Source organism: Lissotriton helveticus, chromosome 8 (genome assembly GCF_964261635.1).
Source record: "Lissotriton helveticus chromosome 8, aLisHel1.1, whole genome shotgun sequence".
NCBI lineage: Eukaryota > Metazoa > Chordata > Amphibia > Caudata > Salamandridae > Lissotriton > Lissotriton helveticus.
In genome coordinates this window covers 1562067307-1562093802 of record NC_136069.1, presented here as the reverse complement: position 1 = coordinate 1562093802, position 26496 = coordinate 1562067307, and the positions used below count along the sequence as shown (strand labels likewise).

General features: G+C 42.7%; 1 long non-coding RNA gene across 1 annotated transcript in view; it reads right to left on the bottom strand.

Annotated features, from left to right (window-relative positions):
- LOC144772055 (uncharacterized) overlaps positions 1 to 26496 on the bottom strand; it is a 249186-nt gene that overhangs the window by 7995 nt on the left and 214695 nt on the right. Inside the window, exons 2-3 of the long non-coding RNA XR_013599622.1 lie at positions 18648 to 18740; positions 10091 to 10140 (exon numbers count right to left, since the gene is read on the bottom strand). This is a non-coding gene — a long non-coding RNA (uncharacterized LOC144772055). The remainder of the gene's footprint in view (positions 1 to 10090; positions 10141 to 18647; positions 18741 to 26496) is intronic.

The following is a 26496-nucleotide window of genomic DNA, read 5'->3' as shown; positions in this document are numbered from 1 at the left end:
TTAGTATATAAAGCCACCTCAATAGTTTGATTAGTAACCTGAATCCATACATCCAGAAATTCGATTTTAGTTGTACTGGTGTTAGGACTAAATCTTAAGTGAGGGTCACACAAGTTAATACAGGACACAAACTCCATAAGTTGCTCTTCAGGACCTTTCCAAAGAAGAAGATATCATCCATAAATCGGTGGCAATTAAAAATATTTTCATAAAAAAGGGCTTCCTCATTATAGATTAATCTGTTGTCAAAAAAAACATGTAGGTATTAGCTACATTAGGCGGACAAGCAGCGCCCATGCTGATGCCTTGGACCTGCTAGTATATGATTTTGTCAAATTCAAAAAAGTTCTCTTTTAGCACAAAGGCTAGACATTCCAAAATAAATAAGTTGTCATGATGGCAGTCATGTTCTTCAAGGGCACTTTTGACTGCCTCCAATGGCCCGCTTTGGGGAATATTGGTATACAAAGCCTCAATGTCCATTGAGACCAGTATGTCTGTGATGTCTAAGCCCTCAATTTTGCTGATGAGATGGCCCGTGTCTCGAATGTAGGCAGGTAATTTGAGGACTAATGGTAACAGAAAAGCATCCACATATTTGGATAAAGGCTCTGTGAGGGAGCCTATGGTGGACACAATAGGCCTGAAAGAGGGTTTAAGAATGTTTTTATGTGTTTTTGGAACACCATAGAGAACCCTTATCTTGAAGAAAAAATTATTCAGGTATTCAAATTCCTGTTTATAGATGGAGCCACGCTCCAAAGCCTTCTGGGTAATCTCAAATATCTCTGTTTTAATTTTTTCAGAGGGGTACGTGGTGATGCAACAGTAATGCTCAGAAACATTAAGCATGGTTTGTATTTGTTCTTTATATTCAATACTGTCCAGGACCACGATCCCACCCCCCTTGTCACTAGGTTTAATAGTAAGAGTATGATCCATGGACAACTTTTTAACTACTTGATATTCTTCGTAATTAAGATTGAACATAGGTCTTGGGACAAATTTGGTCATGTTTTGAATTTTAGAGTATACTGTTTTCTCAAAGATGCCTACTTCTGGCCCCACTTAAACCAATGTAGGTGTAAATACAGAGGTGGGGCGGAAACCTGTCTTGTTATTACTTGGCGTAATGTCTTGCCCTGAGAAGAACTTCTTCAATCTAATTTTACGAAAAAAAGATTGGATATCTCTATTTAGTTCAAATTGATTGAAAAAAGTGCTCGGTACAAAGGACAATCCACAAGGTAGTAAATTAATGGTGGTTTCATCCAAAAGATTGCTTGGACAAATTAAAGATAGGAATAGGATCGGTATGAGCCAGTTGGGTTACTCCCTTCAGTATTGGTTCCGCCTTGTTTGCAGATACTGAGGGGGATTCTCTGTGTGTTGGTAACAACCCCTCTCCTGGGTTCCGAACCTGACTCTGGTGGTTCCCTGGCGATTGCTTAAAAAACGATTATACCATTGGGGTGCCTCAAATGGTGCGCGCCTGTTAACAAATCCCTCCGAGGAGCTAGGTCCCCCTTTATTGTGAGATTCAGATGTGTCTGAAAATGTCAGTATCCTTCTGTTAGACCAATGTTGGTTGTCTCCTTGCTGTGATGGGTCCCTAGAGGAATAATACTGGGCACCCAAGTAGGGATACACTTTCTCCTCAGAAAAATAATGAATATATTTTCTCAATTTGTCAGTTCTTTTCTTTATGAGGTAGTCACTGAATGAATTCAGCTACAGGTTGACTTCCTCAAGTTTTTTCTTTGCATCATCTATTGGATTGTTTTTCTTTAACGTTTCTACAATCTCAGATATTTCTTTGAGGAGGCTGGCAACAACCTCTCTTGCAGTCTCAATAATAAGCATCATAAGGTCCCTGGAACACCTATTGGCTATTAAGGACCATCCTTCTAAGAATTTGCGAATCTCAACAAATAGACCTGGGATATTCCTTATCCTCAGGCCATTGGGAATCACTCCTGCATTCAATCATAAATTCCGCGTGAGATTCGGGTTTCCTATCCATTTTTTTTAGATTCAAGAGTTTTAGTCACTCATCATTAGCCCCTTTGTTAAGGGAAAAAGGACGATCGGAGGAAGAATTTTGTCCAAGTAATTTATTAAAATCCTCATCTGTAAAACCGAAGGTTTTGCCCTATATAGAGCCTCGTAATATTCCCGGAATAGGGTATTTATTGCTTCCGGCTCGTGTACCGGCGTGTCTGTAACTGAGCGAACATGCGTGATTGGGGTTCCTCGCAATTCTGGCTTGACTAGCCATGCTAGGAGACGGCCTGCCTTCCCCTATTCTTCCTTCACTTTAATGAGGTGGCCCATATAGTCGTAGCATCATAGCCATTCCAGTGTCTCATTATATTGTGTTTTCAGTGTCTGCAAGTGTGTCTGGGTGGTGGCGTCCATACCCTGAAGATTATCTAGTTTGAGCAATTGCCTTGCTCATTCAACTAGCTCCCTATAGAGGTCCCTCCAGACCCCAACTAACTGCCCAATACAGTGACCCCTGACTACCACCTTTAATGCCTTCCATTCCATTGATAGCGTGGAAGTAGTGGGTGTTCTGGTGGTGAAAAAAGTGTCTATACAGTTGCCAAAGGGATTCCCTAAAGGAAACATCTTCCAGCATCGCAGGGTTGAGTTTTGATAGGGGTATTGGAGGACGTGTCTCCGAGGGCTAATAAATCATGAGTAGTGGGCTGTGGTCTGAGAAAGTGTATCCCAAGTATTCATTTGTTTTATGGATCCAATAATATTTGGGGAGCACAGAAAGGCACCTAGTCTTGTATGCAGTTGGTATATTGGGGGAAAAAGGAATATTCCTTGCCTGTTGCATGTTGTACCCTCCAGATATCTTCTAGTTCCCAGTGTTTCTTCCAATCTCTGAACCCTACCGTAGTGCAGTGGGTCTGGGCTCCTGGGAGATATGGGTGTGAGCAATCCAGTGCCGTATCGGCTATGCAATTAAAATCTCCTCCCAGCGACAAAGCTCCCTTTGGGAGATCTGCCAATCAGGCTGAGAGGTCATACAGGAAGGCCATTTGATCTTGGTTATGGACATACACACTCCAATGGTGAGATCCCGACAATAGAATTTCCCGGTAATTAACACATATCTGCCCTCTTTATCTATCAAGGTTTTTGTCACTTCTAGGGTATCCCTGATCTTATCCAGATTAGCATGCCCCTAGCATAGGTTGCAAAGATGTGCCCTCTCCATCTCTTACGCAGTTTCTCTATCTCCCCTTGCAAAACATGAGTTTCCTGCAACAGGGAAATCTGTACGCCCGCCGTCTAAAATAGTTGTATATATTACACCTCTTATTCATCAAACGCAACCCTTTAATGTTCTATGTTATAAACGTAAGTGTGTGAGGTGTTGATGTCATATTTACCGTTAATGTTCAAGATTCCCCCAGCACCCACAATCCCACCCACCCCTGTGCCCTGCCAAGCAAAATAAATTTCCTCCTTCAATGCAGAAGACAGCAAATAATCTGTAAAACCAAGCTTCAGAAACTCCAACTCCCCAAACCCAGAGCAGTCCAGATGCGGCCAGCCACCCAAATCATAGCCAAACGATCAAAATCTGAACCAGACCCAAACCCGTCTTGGATTTGGCCTATCTAGAGGGTGTGACCAGTGTTGGAGAAGTTTAGTCTTGTGTCGTGATCCCATCAAGCCGTTTCTTGGTCCAGGCCCCGGCCAGCCTGGGAGCAGCCCGGCGAGATACAGTCCAACTCGTGGGGACCCCCACCTTATATTTCCAAGCACTGTTTTAAATAGTATCATCTGTTGGCAAGATGGTACTACTTCCCTGGATGTATCTGAGTCTGACCCCCCCCGGTTCCCTAACAGAGCGGGAACCAGTCACCAAAAGGGTGCATGCATCTTGCACGATCTAGGCCACTGCCTTAAGGGCCGCAGCTCTCTCCTTCTCAGTCTGGGATGTGATTGGCATTCCCAGGGTGCCCCGCCCATGGCTTCTCTTGGGCCTCTTCCTAGGCCCTCTATCCCAATGTATCACTGGTATTCTCTGTCTTGCAGAAGGTCCCTTAGTTTTATAGCTTTCTAGCCATTCCCACGCCATCTTGGGATCCTCACAGAAGTGCGTTTTTCCATCTTGCATTATGAGGAGCCATGCGGAAACATTAGAGAGCATTGCAGACCTTCATCTCTCAGGGCCCCCTTTATCTCCAGAAATGAGGCGCATTTCCTCTGCACTTCTAAAGTATAACAAGGAAATATGGCGACTTTACAGTTTTCCACTGTGAAGGAACCATCTGATCATGCCCTACACAGTAGCGCATCCCGGACTTTGTAATGTAGAAGCCTGTCCACAACCGGGCGTGGTGTGCGACCGAGTGCCGGCGGTTTGGCTGCAGCCCAGTGAGCCCTTTCAAGTGTGTAGAAAGATGATAATCCCTCCAGTGCAACCATTGTGTGGAGCCAAGGTTCAAGGTAAGCAATATTGTCCCTGCCTTCCACTCCTGGCAAACCCACCACCCGAATGTTGCTTCTCCTATTGCGGCCTTCCGCATCCTCAGTTCTGCGCTTCAGTGTCAGTGCTTGTTATGCAGGGTTCAATTCAGCTATTGTGAACTCTGCAGTTTTAACTCTTTCCGATAATTTGTGGTGCTCTGCTCTAAAACGCCCAAGTCCTACTGACACAGTACTAATGTCTTGGTGTAATGTGGCTTTAGCATCGGCCATAGCCTCTAGGATTTGGGCCAATTGTTGCTGCACTGGGTAATTTGCAACCAAGGTGTTCAACGCTTGCTGAGTGTGCTCCTGAGGGTCCACCTCCTGGTCCTGGGGCTCCTCCATCGATATCACTCTAGACTTGTCCAGTACCTCACCTGGGTCTGTTCCAAATCTCGTTCCCACCTTTATTGCATCTACGTGGAATTTCTCGCTGTCTTTCCCCCATAGCTAGTGAAGCCCCCTGCTGTCTAGGGATGTGATCCCCTTCTCCTGTGTGTCCTCTTTGCTCCCCAGGTCCTCACCTCTGCCAGTGTTTATGCAACAGTTCTGCCAATATGGTGCTCTCTGCAGGCTGTCCAAGGCCCACCCAGGGGTCTATCAAGGCTACTTCACCTTTAACAGGTCGCCACCAACCAAAGGAGAGAGGAGAGGAATCCCTACAGGTCTCCATGCACATCTGATGCCCCTCAATCCCAATCAATCCAGCTGCAACCAGGTAGATGCCACCACATACAGGATGTATGCCTGTAGGCTCACATCAGGTGGGGGCAAAGGTCTTGAATCTTCAGACCACAGGCAGTGCTTCCAGTGAGCACTGTTATCCAGGTGGGTCATCACTGATCCCCTTTCCTCTGATATTCTTTCATCCCACAGCTGTGACTTATGAAGGGAGCCCCGATCTCCGCCTCCAGTCCAGCACGAGAGCTGGTTAGTGCAGGGTTCCAAGTTCCGTCATTAAGCTATTGCCCTGGGTTCCAGCATCATTCATCTCAGGCCGGGCTAATCTCCTTTCCTATGTCTCGAGTGCCGCCCATCCCACCAAGCTAGCCACCATTCTGCAGAGAAAGAACCAGCATGTAGTGCTTGGGGGGCTCCGTGTCATTTGCTGGCCCTCACGCATGCCATGAGCTTCTGCCGCCTACCCAGAAGTATGCCCTCACGCACCACTTCTCACCCGTGGCTTAAGGTTCCATTGAGGCCATATGTGGAGGGGCAAGTCGAGTTTCTCCGGTGGTTGCGGGCTCCATCCGATCTGATCCAGGAGTCAACTGCGCATCACAGAGGGGCCAGTGCTGGCAACACCTCTGTGCATGTCAGTTGCGAGTCCAGGCCCAATTGTTAAGGCATCTCCTGCAGTGGAGCCGTCTGGGTCATCTCTGTCATCATCGGGGCTAGAGCCACCCCCATTCCCCAGCAGTGCTCCACGCTGTATCACATCTCCGCTGACCGGTTTTCTGGGCTGCAAGGCATGCCCCGCTGCACTTGGTTTGGGGCCTCCGCAGTGTATGTCGTGGCTACTGCCCCTCTCCTCCCCTCCTCAGTTGCGAGTGGGGTCCCTCAAGGACCACACAGGGAGATGATGCAGCCCGACACTCTCAAAGGGTGGCAAATCGGGTGTACAATGGTGGGCCACTAACATGATTTTATTTCCAAGCAGCAGGGTCAGGTTTCCACTCCGGCAATCATTGGGTTGGCCGCTCACTTTACATCCATGTGGCCGTCCCAATCCCCCCACAGTGTAACCAAAGTTGGTGGGTGCTCCCGCCACAAACGGAGGACCGTTCGTAAGTGGCAGGATAATTATCAGGCTGATGCGGAGCTACAAGCTCACATATCCACCATTGCTGGATGTCAAGCCACGCCCCAAAACTGACACCTTTTCTCATAAATAATCGAAGGCTCGAGGTGGTGGATACTTTTTCCTACCTGGGGATACTCTTTGATGCCAAACAAACCTTGAAGATATGATTGCTAATATGGCCCTGTTAATGGAAAAAAATGTTATGGCAATTTCAACATTTATCAAGAAATTTGGGACCAAACCTATCCCCAAAATTAAGAAAATATGTTATGCTAAAGTAATTTAGGTCTTACGGCGCATAGAGCATGATTTTTACAAAAGGCTGTTAGCGCTCCCTTGTAGCTGCTCAATTTACCACTGTCTTGCAGAACTCAGAGCCGCATTTATAACAGACATGGTCCTGCTAGCTCCCGTTTTATTGTGGTACTCAATTTGGAGAAGAAAGACAGTAAATTTAAATCAGAGCATTATTAAGGACTGCCAGGAATTAGATTTTGCACATAATATAGGGTGGTTACATTATGGTAAAAACATGTGTTTGGTCACTGGAAGTACTGTAGCTTTATGAGAATCCTCACGCCTGCACCCTTATCTCAAAATCTAGAATTAAGGATCTCTTTCTAGCAAAGGATAAAAGAGATAAAATGGAGGCTAATAATTTAAAGCCAACAGTAAGGACATATCTTGAAATACTCCCATAACACAAGACCTGCACTCTCATTTAGCCTTAGTATTTAACCTCCAACATGCTTTATTTTAGTGAGGTTTTTAATAAGTTTTATACTCATATGTTGGGCTACCTGAGTAATACGTATTCCCTACAAGACCTGTTTATTCTTCTGTAGTTTTTGCACTGTACAGAGAAAAAGATTAATCTTACCTGGTTAGCATAGATACAATTTCAGACACTGTTGGGTAGCTTTGTATTTTATCCAACAGCTAGCACATCCATTTGTGTGCTACTCTCTGGCCTCCATTTCATGGTCTTCAGTAAAGAGTAGGAGAACAATTAAGCTATGTTAAACAATGATCTCTTAGACTGTCTTTTAATGATATTGTAATGCATTTTAAGATTAATTCTTTAGGTGGAGATTTTGTCTTAAATTTGAATACATGGGAATCCGTTTTAGTATTGCACTTTAAACAATCGATATACTCATACTTTATGCACTTTATATCCTATAGAGCTGTAGTGAAATGAAGTTTCTTTGTCTGATTGATTGACAACCAGGTTGGCAGGAGCGCATAGCGGACCCATAGCTGAGGTTTTTGCCCTCCTCCCTTCCCACTTGCACCAAAGTAGTAAAGTTAGGACTCCTAACTTTAAAACTCCAAAATGCCTTCTGTGAATACCGAAAGGTCTTAAAATTAGGATTTTTCTCAATTTAGTAGTAGTAAAGTTAGGACTCCTAACTTTCAGACTCCTAAATGCCTTCAGTGAATACCGAGAGTCTTAAAATTTGGATTTTTCTCAACTTTACTACTACTAAACTGAGAAAAATCCTAATTTTAAGACTTTCCGTATTCACAGTAGGCATTTAGGAGTCCTAAAGTTAGGAGTCCTAACTTTACTACTCCTAAAATGAGAAAAATCCTAACTTGAGGAATTTTGGTATTCACAGAAGGCATTTAGGAGTCCTAAAGTTAGGACTCCTAACTTCTGTGAATACCGAAATGAGTAAGTGTCTTCTGTGAATACCAAAATGAGTAAGTGCCTTCTGTGAATACGAAAATGGTAGTAAGTTTAGGATTTTGTCTTAAGTTAGTTCTGTGAATCGGGCCCAAAGCTCCTCACAGAATAGTACTATGGAAATGAAGTTGACCTACACTACCAACAGATGTTCTCGCAGAACAGTGCAATGGAGAGTAAAAGCATGTTGCACTGCACTAAAAACAGAGGTCTCCACAGAAGAATACAATGGTGTCAAAGCCATTCCTGGGTTACAAGTACTTACACTTTGAAAGAGCGAGTTATGCAACAGAAACAAAATTCTGACATTTTGAGAAAATGCATAAGAACAGCTTTTCCAAGTTTTAATCAATCATGGCAAGAAACAAACTGTAGAAAGCTGGGTTTCTGTTGCAATAACCATCCCTCTTTTTGCTAGACTACTGATGCACTTTGACTTGATGTGTCCTGGGTCCATGCCAATTAGGTTCCAGGGCCTGTTTTCTTTTCCAAAAACTGCACCTTGTTCCCCCAATTGGCACCTCTCTGGCCATATGTCAGTCACTTGTAAAAGGTACCATGGGTACCAAGGGCACTGTGGTCAGGGAAGGCCTCTAAGGGCTGCAACACTTATTGTGCCACCCTTAGAGGCCCTGAACCTTTACACACACAAACTGCCTTTGCAGGCTGCATGTTTTAGTGCAGAACAAAGTGAAGAGTCAACATAGTACACATCCTTGTGTGCCATGCCTACAACCCACTGCCCTGGCATAGGTCAGCCACCCCTCTAGCTGGGTGCACTATACCAGTGGTGAGGGTACAGGTGCATGAGCCCTGTACCCCTACAGTGTCTAAGCCAATTCTTAGACATTGTAAGTGCCGTACTGCAGCTAAGAGTATAAGGTGCTGGGAGTTGGTCATTACGAAATCCACAGCACCATAATGGCTTTACTGAAAACTGGGAAGTTTGGTATCAAACTTCTCAGCTCATTAAATCCACTCAGATGCCAGTGTGGGATTTAATGAAAAATGAACCAAGAGTACATCTTAGAGATGGCTCCTGAAAAATGACCAGCCTCTGGTGGGTTCCCTGAATGGTACACACCAGCCTGCCACCACAAGACATGTTTCTGGACCCCTGGGGTGGGAGCCTTTGTTCGCCGAGCCCAGAAATAAAGCCTTTCCTGGGTGGAGGTGTTCACACCTCCCGCAGGCCAGGAAGAGCCATCTGTGGCAAGGGAGCTTCAAAGGCATTGCAGCCTTTGTAATGCAGCCCCCAGCCTCTCCCGCTATCAGGACCGGGCCCCCTTCCTGTCTCCCCTCCCTTTCGGTTGGAAGACAGGCGTGAAAAATCAGACAACCCAGAAGGTGTTCACACCTCTGCCAACGCCACCCCTCAGGTGGGGAGGCGAGGTGAAGCCCACTCTTCAGTGCCCACCATCTTGCAGATGGCAGGCACTCACCAATCAGGATTAGGGGTTGTGCTCACTCCCCCACGTGGGGTAAGCACACCAAGGGTGTAGTCACCCTAAGGTCAGTAGCCCATTGGGTACTGACCTCAAGACCCCTAAATGCACCCTAAATAAAGTATTTAGGGGGCAGCCCTGAACCAAGAAGATAGATTCCTGCAGCCAACAAAGAAGAAGGACGAAAGAAGAGGCCCAGCAGGGAAGACTGCAGAGAAGAACTGACTTGGCCCCCAGCACTACCGGCCCGACTGCAGTTCAAAAAGTTGCCTTGTCCTGCAGCCAGCATCCTCCAGAACCCCTGGGAGGACTGACTTCCTTCAAAAAAGACCGGATCTCCTGTGAACAGCAGCTCTGTTCAAAGGAATCTCCACAACAAGACTCAGAGTGTGCTGAGGACAAAGAAACCTGGTGTCTGGAACCACCACTGCACCCATCACCTACGTCCCGAGTTCGAGTGACCCACTGGTCCCAGCGAGGTCCCCAGCACTCCAGGGTCTAAGTCCTCTGTGGGTCGACTCTTCCAGGACTCCCAGATGTTGCATGCAGCCTCTGCACTGAGGTAAGGTTAAATCCGGCCTCAAAAGACATCCAGAAACCCTGTGCCCAGGAGAAAAGAACCCGAGGTGCACCTACATCCCGAGCTCGCCAACTTACCTGCCCAGCTGTTGGTTCCACCCAGAAGTCTTCCTAGACGGAGCCAGCAGCTAAAAAACAAAAACAAAATTCCCCATTTAAAACAACAGGGCACCAGATACCAAAACAGCACCCTGCACCCAGCCGCCCCTGCGCCACCCCTGCCCCGCCCCTGTGCCGCTGGGGGTGAACCTTGTATGCTAAAACAGATCCCCCTTTGCCCTGAGCTAAACCCTAGGAGCTTTGCTCCCACAACCCTGTGGCCTGCTCATGAGCCGGTCCCCTATCTCCCATTGGAAACATTGGGCTTCAGCACTCTGCACCTGGCTGCTCTAGTGCCACTGAGGGTGCTTTGAGAGTGCATCCTTGACCCTGGGGGAACTCTTGGTCTAACCCCAGAAACGTTACCCTAAATACCAAGTACCTGCTACCCGATAAGGTCCTTTCAATCCATAGGAATACAATGACTGTTTTCCCTTGAAGTGTGGAGTTGCTTTGAATGAAAACCTGAAACACTACAACTATGCAAAACTGATTTTACTTTTCTCTAGGAAATGTCTCAGTGTGGTATCTAGGCATATCACACTGAGTAGAAAAAGTAACTTAAAAAGTAATCTGAAAAGTAACTGAAAAGTAATCTGAACAGTAATTTCAACATATTGATTTACCTGTGTTTCAATCGACTGCATTTGAAATTGCATCCAATTGTAAAACATTGCATAAGATTTTGCAAAGCATTTATTTCACTTACTTGTGCCAGGCGTGGCTTATTTCTATCAATAAAATTACTTAAAAGTATTTTTAAACACACAAAATTGGTCTGAGTTCCGTCTTTGAGTGTGTGACATCATTTGCTGATTGAGTGTGTACAACAAATGCCTAACACTACCCTCTGATAAAGCCTTACTGCTGGCCCACACTACCACAAATAGAGAGTAAGGTGCTATCTACTTTCACCCCTGCCTACCTTTGAGTTTCCATTGGATTCTGTGCACACCATACCTCATTTTGGTATAGTATACACAGAACCAGCTTCTTACACAAACATATTAACTTCTGCATTATAAGGTTTTTTATACACATACTTCTACCATCAAATCTTTCCTTCCCTTTTAGGAATTAAGACATGCACCCCAATGGAGTATAGCAACTGTAACATCCTGGAATATTTACACACACTGAATACATGTAACTACAACACCAGTCTAATGAAAAAGGTGCAGGGCTGCAAAGCTACTGCAGTTCCTCAAGTCATAACTAGAGGCTCCCCTAAAGTCTGATAACATTTCTTGAAAGGTCAATCACAAAGGTGAGGGGATGTACCTTCTACCGAAAAGTTTGCTTATACTCGCTTGTTATTTTAATGCCTTTCTAAATGGTAGGTAAATATACCAAGTTTTTTGATAGTGTGCATCAGCAATGCAACTTAAAATGAATGTCTTGAGCATTATGGAAATCGTAGTCACTTAGTAGTACAAGTTTCTAAATTGTTCTATTCTTGTGAAACTATTTGTTTAGGTGTATGTATACATGTGGAAGGAAATCATGCCGTTATTGTCAAGAATTCCTTCCCCCCTAGGACAAATCGCCGTATCCAGTGCGCCGCAAGCGGCGCGGACTACAGATCCCAGAAGGCTTAGCGAGACACGATTATGCAACACTGGAATTCACAGTTGCATAACGAGGAAGGACCGCCTACTTAGGTGGAAACGGCATGGACGCTACGTCAGATATTCGGAATTCATTCACCGACATACCCTGCAGCAGAGTGCTCCTTATCAAGAACCTTGCGGCTATTGAGGATTTACCGGAGAACGGAGGTAAGATTGGAGCACACGCTCTCTGCCCCGTGTCTCCCAACCCTTCCTAATAGCCGGCTTCTTAGCTGTGGTGCGCTACCGACTCGGACGATTCAGCGCGGCTCTGACCAGGGTCCAGGTAGAGGCTTGTGGGAGCGGACGCTCCCAGCCCTGTCAGTGGTTCCTTACCACAAGTTGGATCAACGGAGGTTGGTGCGAGCCGAAGCTCCCAGCCCCCGTACTTTTGTTTGTACTCGAATTCGCGTTGAGACGCACGCCGGGAGGTGTTTGTCCCGTCTCAGTGAAGAGAGCAGAAGAGGTAGGAGGCCCGATCGAGCGGCTGCTCTCGACCCCACTCTTACACCTTGTTGGCTTGGGTGATACAGTGCCAGGGCACTGAAGACGCACACCGGGAGGTGTTTGCCGCGTCTCAGTGCAGTGGGGCATTGTGGAGGGACCAGCTTCTAGCGAAACAGGTAGAGCGGCTGCTCCCTGTACTCCCATCAGAACAAGTGGTAGAGAACCCGGCTGGGTGACTCCCACGTCCCTCAAGACCCCTACTCTGCCACCAAGAATAGACAACCCATCACAGCTGTCGAACGGCATTGTCGGCCGCTATTTAGCACAGTGCCCTCCGTTGGAGTACATCGGGACCGGTGTACATGCGGAGGACGGTGTGAGCCTCCGGTGCTGTGGTTGGGTATCGTATTACGACTGGAGCTTTCCAAAAACATTATTTGTACTATTTGCTTTCATTTGCCCAATACCTCACCATTAAATACTTTGCATTTATCCGGTTGTCTTGTGTTCTGTGGGTGTCTGTCCCCGATCCCGGGAACGCCAGGTCGTTACAGTTATCTAAAAAGAAGAAGTAAAATGACTGAAGTGAGCTAGTCTATTGGGTTATTCTTTGTGGTGTAGTAGAAGGTAGCATCATTCAACTGATATTTAAATAAACCAATGGCAAAAAAGTGTTGATTGAAAGCCTCTATATATTTATGTATTTTTGTATAATTTTTTGGAGAAACATAAGACTGGCAAGATACCTAAGGCTGCCTTTAGGCCGGACCAAAGGAAGGTAAGGACTGAAGAATTCAGTGAAGAAGAACAAATTCTACTGTTTCCTTTGCCATATATTTAGTCCGAATGCAAAAGAGGAAGATATTTTATTTACAGAAACATACATTTTAGTCTGGTAGACATTTTTCAAAACATGGTACCAGCCTCGCACACCCACATTTGCTGTTGTTCTTTGAGATGCAGCTAAAAAGAAAATGGAAAAGAGACATTCTCTTTCTTTCTACTAAGAACAAAGGTTATCTCACATGATATGCATGACATGAATGGCATTGGAGAAGTGCTTCAGTTTATCCTGGTTAAAAAACTCCCTCTCAGTGTAGACACAGGAGATGTATTAGATTAATCTGATGCAGTGCACGTTAAAGAAAACTTTAAAATTTGACATGCACCACATGACTATTCCCTCAAATGCACATATAAAGATATGAGACTTATGTTATCATTCTCCAGGTTGTGTGGTTCTTTCCTACCGTAAAAACAAATGTGATTGCATTGATTTCTGTAACAAAGGTCTTGGTAACTTTGACAAATGAACTGCATGCTGCAAATTTGCTTCAAAGTTGGTTTCATACAAATTAAACTGATGTATAGTTTACACACGTTTCTCCTCAAACCAGCTCAGAATGAATAAAGGATCTCTGCATTCTGTACTACAGTTTTAGAGTCAAAGACGCAATGGGCCATTAGTGAAAAGATTTCTCAAAATCAAGTGGACAAGTCCTTATGAGGTTCCAAATTATGTTGTGTACCGTGAGATTTTTACTGGATATATTTTGGAAGTGTAGTCCCCAAGCAATGGCTCAAGGTGAACCCTGTCTCCAGGGTGCTAGCTCATCTACTCATTGACTGAGCCTACTAGGGTTTTAGGAGTAGTGGAAAGAAAGAAATTGAAGATGTTGGTGAGACACTGAATAGGGCAGAGATTCCAATCCAGCTTGCTTCTCTTCTTGTATTCTCCAAAGCCCATCCCTCCCTAACTGGCATGATGACTTAGGGCCCGATTTATATCCTGGCGGATGCGTGCAGGCCATCATATATAAGGATGGATTATAAATTCCGCACCACTGGCAGAGTTTGTGGAGTTTTGCCAACTTATTGTTACGCTTGTAATGCAGAGTTCCAGCAAAGCTCCACCAACTGCTGCATGGCAATGTGTTTTCTTGCATGTGGCTCACATTAAGTTGGTGAGTGAGAAATTGTGCCATTTTTGGGTGCTTGAACAGCACTTGAAGAGATGTTCTCAACACGGACAGCAGCGGCAGGTTGTGACAGTTTGCAGTGAGAAAGCTGCAGCTTTAGTAGAAAATCTACTCGAATGACAGCAAAAAAGCAGTGCCCTCTAGTGTACCGCATGGTACCTTTCACTCTGATTATGCAGTGCAGAACAAGCTCCCGGTCCTAAAAATCAGTGCAACATACCAATTTCTGCCCGCTCACGGGACTCCGAGGAATCTTTCAGAGTTTTTATGTAACTCAATAGAATTCTGCAGAGTGGAACTTTTTTTTTTTTTTTTTAATTTTATTAGTATTTTTTCCAAGAAATCCAATAAATGTTTACAGCACACTTATATACGTTATAACGTTTTCTAGTCATGACACAGATATTTTACAAATTAATTCATTGCTCGAAAAAAAATAGGTTTACATTTTACAATTTAGCAAGTATTGACTGTATCACCATTGGTCCCCTGCCTGTTAGTCATCCCATTTTTCCAGTTAGCTATAGGTTGCCATATCTTTCTGCCCAGGATTCTAGCTCTTCTTCCCTTTCTATCATATAGCGCTTTTTCGAAATTATAGGTAGACAGTAGCCTAGCAATCCAAGTTTGGAAGGTTGGTGGTACACTGTCAAGCCATGATGTTGCTATACAAATGCGCAGAACTGCAGGGACCATAAACATAAACTCCGTGGATATATTGACTGCCCCACCCAGTACCCCCAACAGTAATAACTCGTCTGAAAGTTTAATTTTTAAGCCCAGTGATCCATCCATAAAATGCTCAATTTCCCTTTTTAAGGAATACAATTGTGGGCATTGTGCGAACATGTGAACGATATCTGCATTTGTTGAGTCACAACGCGGGCAAGTTATTCCCGTGTTGCCTCCCCATTGTGCGATCCTAGCCGGGGTGTGATAAAGTGAATACAAGGTCTTGTAGTGCTGCGACTGTAGGGTTGCTGAACATAATATTGTACAGCCCAAGTCTAAGGACAACTGAAATCCCTCTGGCTGTAGCCCCACTTTTTCAGCCCACTTCGAGGCAAATTTACCCCTATCATCACTTCTATAAGCATACAATTCTGCGTATAGCTGCCGAATTGTACAATGAGTGCAGCGTTCTACATAATCCATTACACGACATGTGCCAAAGCCCAGCGCACCCCCCTGTTTCTTTAAGAGATAGCTTCTTATTTGAAGGTATTTAAAGAAGCTGTTTCTTGCTACCTTGAACTTTACTTGAAGCTCCTGGAACTGCAGGATACCACCCTGTTGATTCATAAGATCCCCAATCTTCCTGATCCCCTTATTGTGCCAATCCCTTATAACCATGTCCCTAAAAATATCCCCAGGTAGGGAATGATTCGTGTACAGCCGTGTATATCTGTTAACCCTGCCTAGACCCATTTTTTTTGTAATCACCTTCCAGATTTTATATGCAGCTTGTAAAGTCTTGAATCTTGTGTGTTTAAAGTAACTAAAATCAATTGTGTTTAAAAAACCGTTTTTTTCCCCGTCACCCAACAGTGCAGTATATACATTAGTGTATCCAGATATACCATCCCCTTGCTCTATTCCCTCTCTCCCAATTAAGCCCTGGAAATACTGTATAGCTACAGCCCAATAATAGAGCCTAAAATCAGGTGCACCCCAGCCCCCTTCTTCCCTTTGAAGTGTGAGGTGTCAGTAGGCCCTCCTGGTCTTCCCCTGTGCCCAGATACATTTGTTTACTATTGATTCTATTTTATTGAACCATAAGTGATCAAAATATAGTGGAATTGCTCTAAATAAATACAGAAACTTTGGGAATGTGATCATTTTCATCACATTTATGCGTCCCATCAGAGTCAGATGCAAGTTATGTATTCTTTCAGTATTTTCCTTTACTTTATTCAATAGGGGTCTCATGTTAATTTCTACTAAACTGTCTAAATCTGCAGCAACTTTTATGCCCAAGTATGTTGCTTCCTCTACCACTCTAATATCTTGATGTATCATGACACTATTCTGTACTATTTGTGTTTTTTCCCTATTAATCCGGTATCCTGAGATTGCTCCAAAACATGATGCTTCCTTCTCTATCTCCTGGAGAGCCCTTTCTGGATTATTTGGAACCATGGCCACGTCGTCCGCATATGCGAATACTTTGTAGCTTTTAGCATGTAATATAACTGGGGGAATCCTATAATTCATTTCGAGTTTACGCAAGATAGGGTCAATGGGCCCGATTCACAGAACTAACTTAAGACAAAATCCTAAACTTACTACCATTTTGGTATTCACAGAAGGCACTTACTCATTTTGGTATTCACAGAATGCACTTACTCATTTCAGTATTCACAGAAGTTAGGAGTCCTAACTTTAGGACTCTTAAATGCCTTCTGTGAATACCGAAAGTCTTAAAGTTAGGATTTTTCTCAATTTAGTAGTAGTAAAGTTAGGACTCCTAACTTTACTACTGTATTTAAATTAGGATTTTTATCAGTTTAGTAGTAGTAAAGTTGAGAAAAATCCAAATTTTAAGACTTTTGGTATTCACAGAAGGCATTTAGGAGTCCGAAAGTTAGGAGTCCTAACTTTACTACTACTAAATTGAGAGAAATCCTAATTTTAAGACTTTCGGTATTCACAGTAGGCATTTAGGAGTTCTAAAGTAAGGAGTCCTAACTTTACTACTACTAAACTGAGAAAAAACCCAATTTTAAGACTTTCGGTATTCACAGAAGGCATTTAGGAGTCCAAAAGTTAGGAGTCCTAACTTTACTACTACTAAATTGAAAAAAATCCTAATGTTAAGACTTTCAGTATTCACAGCAGGCATTTAGGAGTTCTAAAGTAAGGAGTCCTAACTTTACTACTACTAAACTGAGAAAAAACCCCATTTTAAGACTTTCGGTATTCACAGAAGGCAGTTAGGAGTCCAAAAGTTAGGAGTCCTAACTTTACTACTACTAAATTGAGAAAAACCCCATTTTAAGACTTTCGGTATTCACAGAAGGCAGTTAGGAGTCCAAAAGTTAGGAGTCCTAACTTTACTACTACTAAATTGAGAAAAATCCTAATTTTAAGACTTTCGGTATTCACAGAAGGCATTTAGGAGTCCTAAAGTTAGGAGTCCTAACTTTACTACTACTAAATTGAGAAAAATCCTAACTTTAAGACTTTCGGTATTCACAGAAGGCATTTAAGAGTCCTAAAGTTAGGACTCCTAACTTCTGTGAATACCGAAATGAGTAAGTGCATTCTGTGAATACCAAAATGAGTAAGTGCCTTCTGCGAATACCAAAATGGTAGTAAGTTTAGGATTTTGTCTTAAGTTAGTTCTGTGAATCGGGCCCCAAGTACAGGGCGAACAGGAGCGGTGATGCTGGGCTTGTGGAACTTTGTGAGTTCTTCAATCCCCTACCGTACTCCCATTTGATTAATATATTAAGGCACATTAAAGCCCATCAGGGCCCGCCATCACCGTTACATGCAGACTCCTCAGTCATCACAGCGAAAAGCCAAAAAGCAGCTAACCACAGGATAACTGTCACAACTCTCCTCTTGCAATCAGGATGTTGCTTACAGTATCATTGGCAGCTAAAAATCAGCACCTGAACTGGTGGTTTTCAGCAGATAAAAGGGGTACGCTATCACTAAAACCACTTGTACTGTTCTAATCACAATAAACCTGCTTTTGGGAGATGCTGTATATCTGCTTTTCAGTGAGGATAGTGGCTTACCACATTGGCTCTGTCAAAGGAGGTATGTGTAGATAAATGCATGTAATGTTAGAACACGTCAATATCATGATCGCAAATATAAAAAATATACTCTGTTGATTTTTCACCGACTCTCCACCAGAACATGAAACAATTAGGTCACCATTGTGATGTCTATCTAACTATAAACTCTTATATGCACAAATGTACCATACATTAAATGCAGTGGGCATATGTGCAGAGACACTCAGGACATATTAACAGAACTCTAATCATGTGTGTGCTGTCAGTGTCTGTCATCATGAAGGGAGCACAAGATAAAAATCAACAGTAGGTGGCAACATTACCGTACCACTATAACAATAAATACTCAAAGAATCTCCAAAATCTGTGAGACTCCGCAACTGTAAGTGTATGTCACATACACATGATGCTGCATTTTCTCAAACGACTATCCCATATAAAACTAGATAATGCAACTATACATACATATCGAAGGTGTAGCTTATTCTAAGATAAGAATTGATGTACATATCATAGATGCCTTTGCCCTTCTGAAATGTGATCACAATAATTTCTTCTCTTGTCCTCTCAACATGCCTTCCATATGTAAGTGATATTGTTCCTTTACCTATGCAATTAATTTATAAATATTAATTTAAATTATTTTAACTTACTCTTATCATAATGTTATATGGTTCACACGTATTTATCAGAGAATGTTGGTCTGGTTCCTAGATTGCTCACAATGCCCCATCTGGACCCCTAGACTTACCAGGGTGACAGATGGTATCAGCAAAGTCGAACATGACCACTCTAATATTTCCCAAGGAATCACGGGGACAGATCAATCCTTCTGCTGGTTTTACTTTTGCATGCCCAAAGTAAGACAAGAAAGATACAAATTAAGCTTTAAAACATTTATTAAAACAATTACATTCTGTACAATGTGTATAATATTTGCTCAACACATTATTGTGTAAGCGCAAAAGCATGTTGAAAGTCACAAGTAGAACAAGCATTTGCAATGCAATAGGTCTTGCATTCATGACATTTTAAGCTTTTGGAGTTGTAAATGACAATGTCTGTTGCCCATGTGTTTTTTGGGCATTGATAGAAATAGGGAGTCTGGTTGTCAGTCAGTACGCATTCTGTACAAGTAGGAATCCTCACTCGAGTAAGGATTAGTAAAGTACACACCTAAGTTTACCTGTACTCACTCTCTGGTAGCTAGGCAGAGAACAGTCAGGCTAAAACTACAGAGACAATGCATTAAGCATAGGTGCAAACATACAGTAACATAGTGAAAACACCACAAAAGGACTCCACACCAGCTCAGTAAAATAGGCAATATTCACGTGTGCAGTATACTTGTACTAACCACAAGTTTGTGCTATATAAAATATGATTGTAAATGCATCCATGTAAACATATACATGCACATAGCCACATTTGTAGATATAGTTGCATGCATAAGTACATACATGTCTACTCAAATATTGACAGATATGCATACATATATGGGCATATACTAATATACAAGCATGCGTACATACACGAAAACATACATTTATACATGCACGAGACATCAGTGCATACAAACATATACATTCATATCTGAATATACATATACTTACACATGTAAATACATTCATGCAATCCTATATGCATGCATGAACACATACAAACATATTTGCATGATTGCATCTGATAGGACAGCACTGAAGATGATCCCTCAATGGACACATTTGCAGTTCCATGTCCATAGATTTGAAATAGTTGCAAAGCAAGACGGAGATCCAGTGCACACTCGAAAGAGCACAACAGACAGCAGAATTTAGGCTGCATGCAGTGTAACCACACAGATCAAAACGACAAAGACCAGTTGTTGTTTAGTTCCCGGAGCAAGTACACCTCAAAGTACTGCACCATGTATTCACAACATAGCAGGACATGTAGTAAGTCCATTCCCATTTGGCCTCGAGGTGGAACATCCATTGCGGAGCAGTAAAATTCAGTTGACGCGCCATTTTTGGGTTTAAAAACACTGCGTTAGAAACAAACAGAATGCAGCCAGTAAAGAGGAAGGATGCAAGAGGAGCACACATACAGGAACCACACTAAAGTAGAAGGTTTCGGGAGCGGGTGCATTGGGGCTCAGGAACGGTTTTGATTTTAACTGGTTTGTTTTTCTGGTTTTCACAGTGAGGCTTGATCATTGAGAAGGTACTCCTGCTGAGACTGACAGATAAGGAAGTAACTGAAAAGGTACATGTCTGTTTTTGCTATTAGACATACGGGGATTAAAACACATAATTTGGGCAGTAAAAAGCCATTCCAACTGTTTTTTTTTCAAAGTGCTGGTGCATCAGATGAAGGAACTGGACTGGCATTACCTACCTTATGTTTTTCATGAGCGGGAATACAATTAGGAAAATTGGCAAATTGCAGACATTCTTTAATGAGAGTAGGACTCTTTTAGAGTACTGAGTAGTATTTGATTGTGGGGCATGTGGGTTGCCATTAAATCTATGGCAGTGGCAGATTTTCATGTGTTTTTGATCTCATTTTCAGCCTTTTTTAACATTAGTTGTTTCTCATATCTGGATAGGTGAGGAATTAAGTAACTTTTGGCATTTGTAGAAGACTTTGGGTTATAAGGTGTAGTCGTATTTTATTTCTACACACTATATGTCAGGTTGATCCATGGTCTTCGGTGCACTGCACAGTCCTACATTGTGTGTCACACATCACTCACAATTCTTTATTGAATTTCACTTGTGTTAAGCATGAATATATCCAAATATACTCATTAAAAATGTAAATACTTTAATTACCTGTGGGACATGGGTCTATCTCTGTCAAGCCTGTAGAGTGGAATAATGTGAAATGTCATATATTATCTGTTTGATTAAGGAAATTATTTTTACTTTTAAGTGCCCCTGATGAAGGGTATTCCCAAAATGCATTGGGATATGTAAACACTGATTGGAGTTTGAAACTCGAAGGATGAATCTACATTTTTGATCTATTATTTAAGAAATATGATGTCATCGATTATTGTTACTTTTCTATTGTGTAATTACTGTTTATAGAAGCAATTTTGAGACTATCGATTGATAATCTGAACTTTGATGTGAATATTGTATCATTTGGTAATTTTATACGTCACGTCATACAAATTTCTTATAAGTTGTTGAAATTACACATCACCGAGTTTAGGGCTGGTGAAAGCGCACCTTGTACTCATGTGATAATCCTTTGTTCTCATGTCTCTTTGATGTATTCACCTGACAGGAGCTGGTCAGGGCAACAGGGTTTGCACCATTAGGAAAAACTTAAGAAAGGGATTACATAAGATAGAAGCTTACATTTTAGGTATGCAGGTTATAACCTTTCTACCAGTTATACTCCCAGTGAAATCCCACAACAACCTCAGTCGTTGAGGATCAAATAACTTCCATTGGAGAGTAACCTCAAAACTGGCGGAATTAAAGAAACGGGGATGCCCTCCAGATAACACACCAGGGGCCCGATGTAGGTAATTCCGATTTACCGACTCTTAAAAACCGAATCATACCGATTCGGTATTTAAGAGTCGGTAAATTGGAAGTAGGCAGATGTAGGTAATTTTTCTTTTAAAATTACCGATTCTGTATGATTCGGTATTTACGAATCGGTATTTCCCATTGATTCCTATGGGCCTTGAAGCCCATAGGAATCAGTGGGAAATACCGATTCGGTATTTACCGAATCCTGGCAGGGGGAATGGGGTGTCACTTTGACACCCTGTAGCACCCCAATGTCAGGCTTGTGTGCCATGTGGCACACATACATGCCCAAAGGGCATGTCTGTGTGTCACATGGCATAGGTGTACATGCACAGATGTGCATGTACACTTGATTTCGCTATTTACCATGCAATAGTATTACATGGTAAATAACAAATTCTTAGAGGCCTGTGGCACTGTTGAAAGCACCACCTATGTCTGCATTTACAGATTCGGTATTTTTACAGAGTCTGTATTTACCAAGTCGGTAATTTTACCGATTCGGTAAATACAGATTCGGTAAAAATACCGAATCATACATGCCCCCTACATTGGAAAAGGCATTTACCGGTCAGTAACGGCCGAATTCGGCCGTTACCGACCAGTAAATGCCTACCTACATCGGGCCCCAGGTTGGCTATGGAAGCCTTGCACGCCCCTGAAGTGTCACAATTTAACAAATGAAAGAATGATGTATATTTGATGAATTCACCTGACAGGAGCTGGTCAGGGCAACAGGGTTTGCACCATTAGGAAAAACTTAAGAAAGGGATTACATAAAATAGAAGCTTACATTTTAGGTATGCAGGTTATAAACTTTCTACCAGTTATACTCCCAGTGAAATCCCACAACAACCTCAGTCGTTGAGGATCAAATAACTTCCATTGGAGAGTAACCTCAAAACTGGCCGAATTAAAGAAACGGGGATGCCCTCCAGATAACACACCAGGTTGGCTATGGAAGCATTGCACGCCCCTGAAGTGTCACAATTTAACAAATGAAAGAATGAATGGCCAAAAGAAGTTTCACATTCATTTCCGCTATCAAATACATCCATTTCTGAATGTCAGGAACAATTCTTTGCGTTCAAGTATCACCATGGCACATTGTTTGATTTTAAAACCCGCAATGTCAAACTCAATTACATAATCGATGTTAACTGACTTTGTCCATGCTGTAAGAGAGGCATGTCATTCTATATAACATTAAATGCAGATGAAAAAACAATATTAAAAGAATAAATGTGAGTCAACAATGTAGCCAAGCCATTGTCCACAACAGCCAATGCCTTTTCCAAATAAATCCTCTCAATTTGTCGTAAACATTCTGCAGCTTACTGCTGAGAACTTTTCCACAGCTGATTATAAGTGGCATAAATGAAATGGCTAGAACGAGGTGGCCTAGTACATAACAAGCGGTCTTGTAAATCCATGTCTTGAGAAAGGAGAAAAATATGTTCATTTATTTCAAGAAGAGTGGAATGTTGTAACCATTGCTGACATAGCTTTACTACATTATAGGTGGTTCCTACTCCTGAGTGTTGTGCACAGGGGTCTGGTCAGCTATATTTAAAACCCTTGGAGGACTCCAAAAAAAATGAGAATTACAACCATTACTGTCCATTGGCCACACTAACCACCCACTTGAACCTGAAATTAAAAAATGATATGCACCATTCTGCCCATACTATTTCATTGTTCATCTGCCAAATTTGAAAATGTTTGCCAATTGTCAAAACGTGCAAATGGAAGAAAGCTAAGTGTTTTGAGCTCTTTACTTTCAGCCAATCCTAGGCAAGAAGTTTGCTGCCCCATTTTGTTCAGAAAAAATATTTGTATAAGGCTCAGACAAGCTCTAAATAGGATATCAAGCCCCTACACTTGCTAGTGTTTTGTACCCCATCAACGTTTGCACTCCAAAAGACATATCCTTATTTGTGCAAACTGGTACATGAATGAGTCTGAAAAGATCAGTTTATTGTTGGTCAGCATATCTTTCTTTGCGGGGGAAGGGGTAAGCTTATAATAAAACGAACCTAGGTCTAAAGAGTTGTACCCATAAAAATATGCAAACTTTTTCAAATATGTGTTTGAACTAACCACTAGTGGTGTCGGGCAATGTTTTTATTGTGTATAATTATAAACTGTATGTGGAGTACCTACTCTATGTGAATAGTGATGGGCATAGTGATGAGAACAAAACATTTCAGTATAAATCTTCTGATTCAAATACTGTAAAAGATTCTGGTTCAGAAAGCATACTTTTTACAGTTTGCAAGTCCATATCATAGGAGATGGAGCCAGGAATAATAGCGTCACCAATACCACGCTGAATTCATAAGGAATCTGTAGTGTTTCTGTAGGACCAAAAATATAAAATGGGACCTTATCCCACATAGTTTCTTCAGAAACACGAAAGCAGAAATGTTCACAAGAGACAAGTCTCTTTGCACTTTATGTGAAAAAGAATGAGGCTCCAACCTCAGCTACCACTTCTACAGCAGAGAGTCCTGGAAGGTAATGTCCATTAAAAAGCAAGAAAATACTGCAACAAATTCAGTCCAAATGAAGAGGAAAAGCAGTGAAAATTAAATGGGTGTGGCCGGTGCTGGTAAGAGTGGTTAGTCGGGTGGGCGGTGTGGGGATTCAACATACGGCAATGGGGGAAACCTAAATTAAAAAAAAGTAAGCCTGAGTTTTCTTTTTTTTATTAAGGGCCGCACCTAAATTTAATTCCACATGTAGGGTATAGGGAATCAGATAAGTCTATTTCAGCCAAAGAAGAAAAGCACATACACCATGTAGTGAAGAAAAATCATTCGTGTCGGCAAAGTAGCCAGAAGCAGTCTGTGCAAAATCAGGGACCTCGTGTGGTAATGGAGAACTGGTAGCCACCTCTAAAGATGATTGATAAAAAAAAACTTTGTTGTTAGGAGTAGCAGTAGAAAACTGTAAACTCACAGTTGATGTGCATGCTGTATCAGTAGATGTAACAGGTACAAGTAAAACTTCAGTATCTGAAGACCCCAAATAGTGAGAAACAATATTTGTATTATTTAACAATTGCAGAGGGATTACCTATATGGTAGCGAGAGGAGACAGGTAGCCACCAAGGAGGACAGGTAACATGGTGCAGTTTGATTAGGTCGATTGAGACAATCCGTTTGTATCTACACCCATCAAGCTGTGGCAAAATCACAGTTCTGGTACCTTGAATGCCAAGTACTGGCACCGTCACTCTGCCTAATGAGGTGCCAAACTCTTTGCTGGAAGCTATTCCCAAGGAACAAAAGGATTTGTCTTTTTAAGTGAAGCCCCCCCCCCCCCATTCTCAGGCTCTTTATTTTGTGTCAGCAAAGGCCCGCATGTCATGGGATAAGATTTTGTCTGATTAACTTTTAAATCGAGGCCTTCCATGTAGTCCATTAAGTAAAGAAGCAGCTTCTGGAGACCATTTGTCATACACATGATCAGAACTGCATCATCTGAGTAAAGAAGCATGGAGACAGAGCAGCTACCTATCTTGGGCACATCCGCACCAGCCAGCACAATTATGCCATATGTATATAAGAGTAGGAATGGAGCTAGGATGCGGCCCTGTCTTACAAATCTTAGGAATTATATTTGAGAGGTTAATTCCCCCTGCGGTCCATAGTGTACGTCTACTTTCAGATCATAACACAGAAGTTTTACTAAGGTAAGGAGATCAGGTTTGACTCCTATATTCTGCATTAACTCCCAAAGTTTGTCCTCAATGATCAAATCAGATGCTCTTGAGAGATCTATAAAAGCCATATGTATGGTTCCCCTTTTTGTCTTTACATATCTGCTAATAATAAGGTCCAGGTTCAATGACTGCTCTTTAGTGCCTATGCCCAGTATGAACCCAAACTGAACAAGGGTTAAGATCTTATTCTCACTAGCCAAAGTTTCTATGCAGGCCAGTATTACCCTCTCCAAGATTTTTACAGAAGCGTCAATAAAAGAGAATGGTCTGTAACAGGCCAGATCTGATTTAGCTCCTTTGTTGAAAATAGGGATTAAGTTGGCAGACCACCACTACTTGGGTATATGGCTTTCCACTATGCCCCTTAAAACATTTGTTAAGACCAGACCACAAAGGTATATGTTTGATTTAAACACATCAACCAACACTCCATTCGAGAAAGGGGCTTACCCAGGGGCTGAGGAATTTGTTGCCAAAACTACCTTGCCCGATTCAATAGGCCTGAGCAAAGGGGCTTGAGCTAAATCTAACTCAACAGAGCCAGGTAGGTCAGCAATGTGAAGCCAACCTTTCTGGTTAGGTTGGAAAACTCCCATAAAATGGGATACCCCCTCAACTTCAGGGATAAGAGCTTCAACCTAGCGGGTGTCGGAATCTAAGAAAAAAGGGTGATTTACTACCTCACAGAATTTCGCGATGTTCCTTAAGGATACAGGGACTGGCAAGTCTTCCCAGACTTTTGTTCTTATTTCCATTTTCCTAGCCTCCACAACGTGCTTATATTCCTATCTATATTCCCAACGACGAAGGCGCGCCGAAGTCGAGCCTAAGTCAAGCCCATCTGCGCCCGTCCGCGGCCGATTGGGGCTAGGGGCGCGTCCTCATGCCCTTCTTATTACATACTCGTCTGCTGATCTAAAAGCTATACAGGGCCCTTGGTCTCTACCTGACTCCATCATTAGCCATATCTCCTTTCTTGGTCTTACCCCTTTATCTCCCCAGTTTCCTTCCCCACTGTTGGCACTCTCGACGCCGTTTCCTTCTCACTCTGGTTCCTCTCCTTCCCCCCCTCCTCTATCTATCATCTTGCTCAACACCAGGTCAGCGGTCAGACATTACCAGGAGCTGTTTGTTCTGCTTGATACTTACATGCCTGACATACTATTCTTGACCGAAACCTGGTTCTGTGAATCCTCTCTGCCCTCTCTTCTGGCTGCTCTCCCTCCTTCCTATGTGGCCATCCGTGCAGACTGCCCTGCGGGCAAGACAGGGGGCGGCGTGGCTCTCATTGTCCGGTCTGAGTACAATTTCCGACTTCTTCCTTCCCCTCTTATTATCCCCACTGA